Raw genomic sequence first — 9508 nt, 5'->3', positions numbered from 1 at the left:
GATCTGTATTTTAACTTTCGCTCGATCCCTGTTTAACATCGTAGGTAGGAAAGTTAGTAAGGCGCGAAATACGAAATAGTAAATGCTGTTTCAGTTACACACACACACACACACACACATATATATATATATATATATATATATATATATATATATATATATATATATATATATATATATATATATATATATATATATATATGACCTTCGTCTGGCTCTTCTCACCTGCCCAGGCTTAGCGACCCGGATTACCAAGGCGCAATTATCCATTCGTTTATAAGTTATTTATTTATTTATACACCAGTATTTCAGAATCACACACCGTGTTAGTTATTCTAAACAGAAAAATCTTACATTACTAAAATTTCTGGTAATTCACAACACAAAAAAATATTTAGAGCCAATAATTCCATTTTTTATTTCCAAATAATCTTTTAAACAACAATCTTCTCAATACAAATATAAATTTGTTCATATGAAGAAATAAAAAAGAAAGGCAAGCAAAATAAATACATAAGAAAAACAACGGCTATTTACAAAAGTAGTAGTTAGCATAGTAATCGTAACCGCACTGACAATATGGATATCAAGAGTATCGAGTACATACAATATACGTGAATGGACATACGACAGACATATAGAAATAAAATAAATCAGACGTTATATTAACTTAAGTGATTTAAACAAAAATATTATGATACAGACATAAATCTGAAAAATACGACTTAAATTAAATATTTTAAATCAATTAGGATTTAAATGAATTACTTAAAGAATTAAGCGAACCAAAGTGTGTTGAAATACCTTCTTCAAAAAATCAATATTGATATATAAAAAGCAGAATGGGTTTAATTTTGTTTGGTCTAAGTGAATAACTGGATAAGGTATCAGAAAAAAAAACAACACTATAAAATCTAAAACTGAGTTACCATCAACGTTTCATCTAAGGGGGACAAGTTAGAATGCAACGTGTATTGTGTGTGAGCGGTGTTCTTAAAGTCTCACACAAGTATATATATATATATATATATATATATATATATATATATATATATATATATATATATATATATATATATATATATATATATATACATACACATATATACATATATATACACATATATATATATATATATATATATATATATATATATATATATATATATACAAATATATCTATATGTAGAAACATATATACATATATACATATATACCAGGGGTCGGCAACCTTTTGAAGCGGAAGAGCCAAAAGTTACAATTTTCAAAATGTCCCTGGTTTTAAAGAGCCACTAACATTTTTTTTATTTCAAAAATTTAATTTTTTATTAAGATTATTAGTATTTGTTCAAGGAGCTGGAGAGCCGCATCTTGATATCAAAAGAGCCGCAGGTTGCCGACCCCTGATATATATATATATATATATATATATATATATATATATATATATATATATATATATATATATATATATATATATATATATATATATATATATATATATATATATATTACAAAATGACTGCGCGGCCGCGCAACCGCACAGCTTTAGGAAACATCGGCTACCATGACGTGGAGGTTGCAACACAACCAGATCGTTTCGTCTTTATCAATTTTCGATCAGGCCCACCGGCCCGCGACAGGAAGTGGCCTCATTGTCGTTTCATCAGGACCACAAGGGTGGCCAGGCCAATCATTCAATGTCCGAGACAACTTAACCTCACTGACCACAAGATGACCAGTTCAAACTAGGGAGGGATGCGTTACGCCGGGTTACTTCTCTCACCCACCCCACCCCTCACAATAGTTTTAAAATATATTTTTTATAAGTTGGATACGGTTTAAACGTTACCTGAAAACTCTGAAGTTTACTACGCCAGGTAAAAATGAGTTCGTGTAGTGATTGACCGTAAATTATAGTGGGATAGTTTAGTCTCATTCAATGTTACTTTTCGCTCATATTAGAATCGGGTACCCATCAGAACTGAGTGGACTCAGTTGTTCTGACTCAACCACAGGATCCGAATTCTCGATTTTCCTGTGTTATTTTAACACTAGTCACTGGAGCCTTGAAACTTTAAAACGAATAAAATTTTACTCAAACCCTATAACTCTGTTAACGGCAATCAGATATTTATTACCGCCCCTGTTGAGTTCTACGGGCCTCATCATATAAAACGCTGACAAATATTTCGACATATTTTAATCTCTGGTTAAATTAAGCAATGAATATTAAAAAAAAATATCATTGCTGAGGCGGTTTTAAAATGTTTTCCGTCTAAAATTTGTCGGTTTTTCTCTAGGGAGAAAACAAAATGTTAAAAATGTTAATGACGCTATCGTTTGCAAGAGCCTTGTTACCGGTAATTATTTCTAAACCTTTGAACAGGACAGAGCTAGGAGAAATTTCCCAACCGCTAGAGAAGTCAGCTGATTGATGGATGGAGAAGTCAGATGACTGATTGCTGGAGAGGTCAGATGACTGATTGCTGGAGAGGTCAGATGACTGATTGCTGGAGAAGTCAGTTGACTGATTGTCTAATTTCTTGATTGGTTTTCCCCCTAAAGTGTAAAGCAAACATCACATCCGGTCACGCGACCTACACCACGTGGTACACAACCGACCCGCCTTCGTTAACCAGGAGTGTGTGAGCACTTGACATAGTCCAACGGGGGTGGGGGGGTGGGGGAAGGGGGGTGGGGGTGGGGAAGGTAGAGTGGGGAGTAGGGGACCTTCATCACACTCAGTTCACATCACAGTTAAAAACATGTTGTTGTGGGATATGGAGGAGAAAGGGAAGGGGGGGGGGGCACGCGACCCAGGGACGACGAGACCTGTTGTAATTGAAATAAATTATGCAACTCGCCGCTTTCTAATCATGGTCGCATCTTGTGAGCCCTGATGGGCGCCGAGGGGGCGCGCAATGAGCCGCAGTCACGCCATTGATTCATCAGCCCCCACAATCTCGGGTGCCCCACCAGGAATTACCAGCCCCCCCCCCCCCCCCGTGTAAAGACAACAGGCAAACGCTGATCAATCTAAAAAGATAATTCTCTCCCCTTGCTGGGAGTGAGGCGGAGCGTGGCGAGGTCCAAGGGAGATTACTTGGGCCGGACAGGGGATATAACCAGGGAGGGGAGATAATCCAGTCATCAAAGTTTTGAAATTCATAATATCATTTTATTCAACGATCAAATCACAAATATGATGTCGTTTTAATTTACAGTCTGGTTAATTAAATCAAAACATATTTATTTTTACCGTACTTTTTTTTTTAGCTTTGAAGTAATATAATCTAGCGCATTGAAAAGTAAAAAAAAAAAGAATTTTTGTAATACACATTATTTACATGTATAATACAGCCTTAACAACAATTTACATAATAAAAAAAAAGCTTAAATACAACAAAACGATATGTATTGTACATTATATCTGCTAACTTCATCACCTTTCTTGAGTCCGAAACAACTTATGTAGCTGTAAACATAAGAGATCTAACTTGCACGTAGAGTACAGGTATTTGCAAATAAATGATGAGAAGTATCAAGGGAACGAACTCAATAAAATCGATAGTACAACGACTCCAGAGTTCCTGGATCAACGCCCTTGTCCCGCGCATTGAAATTACTCCCAGAGGAACATCTCAACTAAGTGGGCCTTCACGGAGAATGTAAAACGTTTCAAGCCTCAGCCTTAGACCTAATTTCCTCATCGAGTTTCTCCCCCCTTCCCCGTTCTATTCTCTACCTGAAGCACAAAGAAATTACCGTCATCAACGCTAATAAACCACGCAACTCTTCACGAACTTGTGTGGTCGTGGTTGTCTCCCCTTACCATTTCAACGAGCAGACTCGCACTTCAGTTGACCTTTCAAACAGATTTTTTCCCCTCGCAAAACAATATCAGCCTTACAATGCCAGACAATATCAGCCTTACAATGCCAGACAATATCAGCCTTACAATATCAGCCTTACAATATCAGCCTTACAATGCCAGACAATATCAGCCTTACAATGCCAGACAATATCAGCCTTACAATATCAGCCTTACAATGCCAGACAATATCGGCCTTACAATGACAGACAATATCAGACTTACAATGCCAGACAATATCAGCCTTACAATGCCAGACAATATCAGCCTTACAATATCAGCCTTACAATGCCAGACAATATCATCCTTACAATTCCAGACAATATCAGCCTTACAATATCAACCTTACAATGCCATACAATATCAGTCTTACAATGCCAGACAATATCAGCCTTACAATATCAGCCTTACAATATCAGCCTTACAATATCAGCCTTACAATGCCATACAATATCAGTCTTACAATGCCATACAATATCAGTCTTACAATGCCAGACAATATCAGCCTTACAATATCAGCCTTACAATATCAGCCTTACAATACCAGACAATATCAGACTTACAATACCAGACAATATCAGACTTACAATACCAGACAATATCAGACTTACAATGCCAGACAATATCAGCCTTACAATACCAAACAATACTAGTCTTACAATGCAATGTCCTTTATTCTAAATGTTTATTATAACGTGCTTTGAAAAAAAAATCAAAGAAACAACGAACAAATAAAAGTAATGGTGTTAGAGAACAAAAAAACAAACAAATAAGAAATCACATGACGTAATCTTGTTGCTAAGAGACAAGTAGCTTCATTATAATTTCTTAAACAAGTTTAAATTAGAGTTGTTACGACAAAGCCAAAATACTTAACATATCGAAGGAGTCAACAACAACAGAAATGTTTAGAAAACAGAAGGAAAAACTACAGCAGTGAATTAAGAAATAATCTTTTTTTTTTTACGGCGAATGTTGCCGTTGACCGAATCAAGGGAAATAAGAAAATAATGGGCAAAATAACCAAAGACGAAACTTTAAAACAGGAATTGGTCAACAGTTATAACTGGGCTTTTGGTGTTTTTTACAGTCTGAACTCAATCCACTGTGTTTACAAAACGATTATTAGAATGTGTTCATTACAGATATACGTGGCACAGTTTAATTTCCACAGTTCGGTAATTATAGTAATTCAATCTCACTTGAGCTGATAATAAAAGGCTCAATGCTTCAACTTATTAAAATAAAACATGGAATTCATAACACATCCATTGTACAGAATACAAAAGCAGCATTTTCACACAAAAAAAAAGAAAAAAAAAAAAAAAAAAAAACAACCTAAATTACAAGAAAAACCTTCTATTAAAGTAGCTCCCAAAAAATTTAGTTTTGAAAATAATAATTTTTTTTGGTTGCTTTTCAGATATTTTACTTCTGATCTTTACCAGGTTGTCTCAGTGTCGTTATAAATTTAAAATTAAAACGTAATTTGTTTAAAAAATGGACAGACTGCATTTGTCTTCTGTACAGTTTATTATAACAATAATATATATTTAATATTTTACATATATGTATATATATATATATATATATATATATATATATATATATATGTATCAATGCATATTTATCCACATTAAAAAATTATAATATGAGGATCAGAGATAACTTATAACCATGGCATATATAGAGTGAACTGGATATTACCCAAGAACGTGAAGCCTTATGACCCGTCACATTCTTACATTAAATGTACTGTAATTCTCCCAATCCAACTCATATCTTAACATGACGCCCTTTATTTTTGTATCACGAAATCTTACATGAAAACTTGGTTTGCCTAAGTGGTCATTTTGCATATTCTACTCAATTAGGCTATAGATGGGGAACCCCCCCCCCCCCTCCCCCCCCTCAATCCTCCAATATTTAAACGGCATTTAAAAAAGACCTCTCCAAACAAATTGTTTGGGGTTCCACAGTAATGATCCACCGAGTCCCACACCATACTAAGTTCACTAGTCGAAAGTAGTCGACAACCATATTACTAATCAACAATACGACTAAATTATACAAAAAATAAATCAATGATCCTGTTATTTAAAAAAAAAATCTAAGCAAACAAATACTCAAATAAAACAATACGTATGCATATCTAATTTAGCATTTTCCACATCGTAAAAACCGCGAATGTCTAATATAACCATATCTGGAAATTCATTATCAACAAAATCTCGCATTCAATGTGAAATCAATGCATTTAAAAAACAAACCATTTAACGAAAGAAAAAAAAAACCAAAGTAAAAGAAACATCTGGTTTCTATCAGTAACATAACATACACTGAAACAAATGTCAATGAAACACGAGTTTAAAGTTGAAAAAAAACTATTTGGTTAAAGTAATAAAATAAAATCAGTTCCCACTGGCAGATGGGTAAAGCCTAGAGACCAGACGGTTGCCCGCATCACGCTAAACATTATCTCCCCTATCGCGGTTATCCGCCTTTCAACCTGCGGCCATCAAGGGACATAATCGACGAGTACAATAAGGACAAGTTCTAATCTTTACAAATTTAAATCAAGGGCCCCCGATTGCCCATAAATCCCTTAATACCCTCAAAGGCATACAATTATTTACAACAAAAAAAAACTCTTTCAAATATGAGTACAATCTCTAATGTAAAAATAGATTTTGGCCAGAAAAAAAGTTAAACATGTCCATACGATATTCATTTTGATCTGACTATCTTATAAAACTCCGTGAATTTAGTTGTTGGGACAGAAGCAGATGGCCATGACTCGTCTCGCTCTGTCCATCTCCGTAACGATTTTTCTCCTCGACTCTTCAGGGAATGAGCAGTACTCACCGCATTACCCAGCGTCCATGGGTTCCACATTATCCAGCATCCGTCGCACCCACATTATCCAGCATCTGTGGCACCCACATTATCCCAAGCATGTTTCCAATCCAGGTTTCTAATGTTAGTAATCACCCCCAACTACTATAATTACCAGCGTATTCCAATCCGGGTTTTTTTTTCTCTCCCTAACCAGCAGCAGCCTATTCCAATCCATGTTGTTATTGGCCGTGTGAGCAGTGAACTGCATTGACCCGGCACGGTGCATACTGCAGTCGTTAGAAACTGGACGTGCAGCATGTGTTGACCGCGGATCACGTGTTGACCGTACGGCCAGGAGGGTGAAGGTCAGCATCAGGTCATGTTGTTGTCCTTATGGAGCGGATGTGCTGCACACGATGAACTCACGTAGAGGAACCTACCCCAGGCCTGGACTGGAGGTTCCCACGAATGAATCATTAAGACGTGTAGAGGGGCGAGGCTGGCGTCTGAACAACGCTGGGGTTGGGCGAGCCTGGGGATGATTAATGACATTCTTATTAGGTTAATTAGATGATGTGGAGATTGTGGTAAGTTAAAGGAAAATATTACATGGCCAGAAACATATGGCCAACATAATCATGGCCAGAAACAGATGGGCAACACAAACATGGCCAGAAACAGATGGCCAACATAAATATGGCCAGAATCATTGGCCAACATAAATATCATGGTAAATAAAAGAACAAACATGGATAGAAAAATAGCCTCTCACCTTCTAGTACATGACCACACCCCCCCTCCCCCCTGATATAATTAAAAACAAGGAAAATGAAAGTTGTATTGAGGCACAGCATACTGATAGCTAAAAAAAAGTATGTCCAAATTTAAAGAAATAAAACGTTGTTTAAACTACTATCTTTTCCATCAATTTTTGTGTGTGTGCGTGAACTAGTCATGAACAGAAACAAAATACAAAATCATTCTTGGAGCACTAGACAAACAGAACTGACTTGACGAAATCAATAAGCTTAGCATGAAGTGTTGCCACTACGTACTAGTAGCCAGTGTTGAAATATTTGATCAATGAAATGGCGCAGCTCTCCTAGGCGAAGGATAACTAGATTGATCCCCGTCAATGATATCCTTCTTATATTTATCTAGGCAAGAAAACGTAACGATGTCTTCTTGAATCAATGGCAGGGAAATGTCGTAATCATAGAGGGAGGGCGTGGTGGGGTGTGGAATTTATGGTGTCAAGGTGTGGTGGTGTGTGGTAGTGAGGTGTGGTGGTGTATGGTGGTGAGGTGTGGTGGTGAGGTGTGGTGGTGAGGTGTGTTGGTGTATGGGGGTGAGGTGTGGTAGTGTATGGTGGTGTGGTGGTGTATGGTGGTGAGGTGTGGTGGTGTATGTTGGTGTGGTGGTGTATGGTGGTGAGGTGTGGTAGTGTATGGTGGTGAGGTGTGGTGGTGTAAGGTGGTGTGGTGGTGTATTGTGGTGAGGTGTGGTGGTGTATGGTGGTGAGGTGTGGTGGTGTATGGTGGTGAGGAATAGTGGTGTATGGTGGCAACGTTTGATGGCGTATGGTTTTACGGTGGTACATTTTGGTGCCAAGGTGTGATGGTGATGTTTAGTGCCAAGGTGTCGTGGTGTAAAGTGGTGGTGTTTGATCCTAAGATGTTGACGGTTCATTGTGTGAAGGCGATTCTTGTTATGTCATTTTATCATGGTGGTACATCCTCCACATACAAATTATGCTGACACAACGATCTAGTCTTTAACCAGACAAACTCGCACAATTCTATCTGTTCTAACACACGTACAGCTGGGATTTAAAATTCAAACAATCACAAAGAGCCAGATTTAAACTTACATAATCCCTAGAAAACACAGCTTTTTAGCCAGTACATCTTTTCCACACTTTTACCTATGAACATTTAAACGTAAATCTAAACTTTGTGCTATGATTTTTAAAAGCCATTACTAAATGAAATGCCCTTCAATTCTCCAGAGGTTTGAGAAGCATCTTTTTCAATACAGTACCGAACTACACCGCTTTTAGCAATCTCAATACTGTTTGAAAAGTACTTTGTTTCGTAATCTCCCACCAGCTATGTAAGGTAAATCGTGTACACAGTTAAAATGTAAAGTTGTATTGGTATATTTGAACCAGCTATGTAAGGTAAATCGTGTACAAAGTTTAAATGTCAAGTTTTATTGGTATATTTGAACCAGCTATGTAAGGTAAATCGTGTACAAAGTTTAAATGTCAAGTTTTATTGGTACATTTGAACATAACTTTATCTGTGTCTTTAAGCTACATTTTACTATCACAAAGACTCTGGGGGTAGAAGAGTGGGCATGTTCTTTCCTGTTTATTTTAAAGTATCAAAGCCTGACACAATGTCGAGACTTTGTGTTGTGTTTTAAATGTACCGTAGAACCCACTTGGCAGCAACGGTGGCTGGAGAACAGAATAATGTGGAAGAATGTTGCTGTCTCTGTCTAGCAACAGCTGTAGGGAGGTTGTCTATTCTGTCTAGTCTACGAGGCGCTGGTTGTGCCAGAACATACTATACAACTGGGTACCACGAGCAACAGTACTCAGTCTAGCAACAACTAAAAGTACTCGCTATACAATACAACAAGATAGGTACCAACAGCAACAGTACAAAATGTGGTACTCTGTCCAGCAACAGTACATTTGGTACTGTCTAACACCAGCTGAACGAAAGCCGTGCTGCAGTAGACAGTCTAGGCAAAAAGGTGCTGGTTGTATCAGCTCCAGGACAAATACCT

The 9508-nt window shown here is 37.0% G+C and overlaps 1 protein-coding gene across 5 annotated transcripts in view; it reads right to left on the bottom strand.

Annotated features, from left to right (window-relative positions):
• Window positions 1–5785: 5785 nt before the first annotated feature.
• LOC131939650 (zinc finger CCCH domain-containing protein 10-like) overlaps window positions 5786–9508 on the bottom strand; it is a 113997-nt gene continuing 110274 nt past the window's right edge. For all 5 annotated transcript variants that reach the window (XM_059298093.1, XM_059298092.1, XM_059298094.1 and 2 more), the window contains one exon: window positions 5786–7244. The gene's annotated coding sequence lies outside the window, so the exon portion shown is untranslated. The remainder of the gene's footprint in view (window positions 7245–9508) is intronic.

This window comes from Physella acuta, unplaced genomic scaffold (assembly GCF_028476545.2).
Source record: "Physella acuta isolate Inbredline_101_S28 unplaced genomic scaffold, ASM2847654v3 ptg000286l, whole genome shotgun sequence".
Lineage (NCBI taxonomy): Eukaryota > Metazoa > Mollusca > Gastropoda > Physidae > Physella > Physella acuta.
Note: the sequence above shows the minus strand (reverse complement) of the source record. Positions and strands in the feature narration are given on the sequence as shown.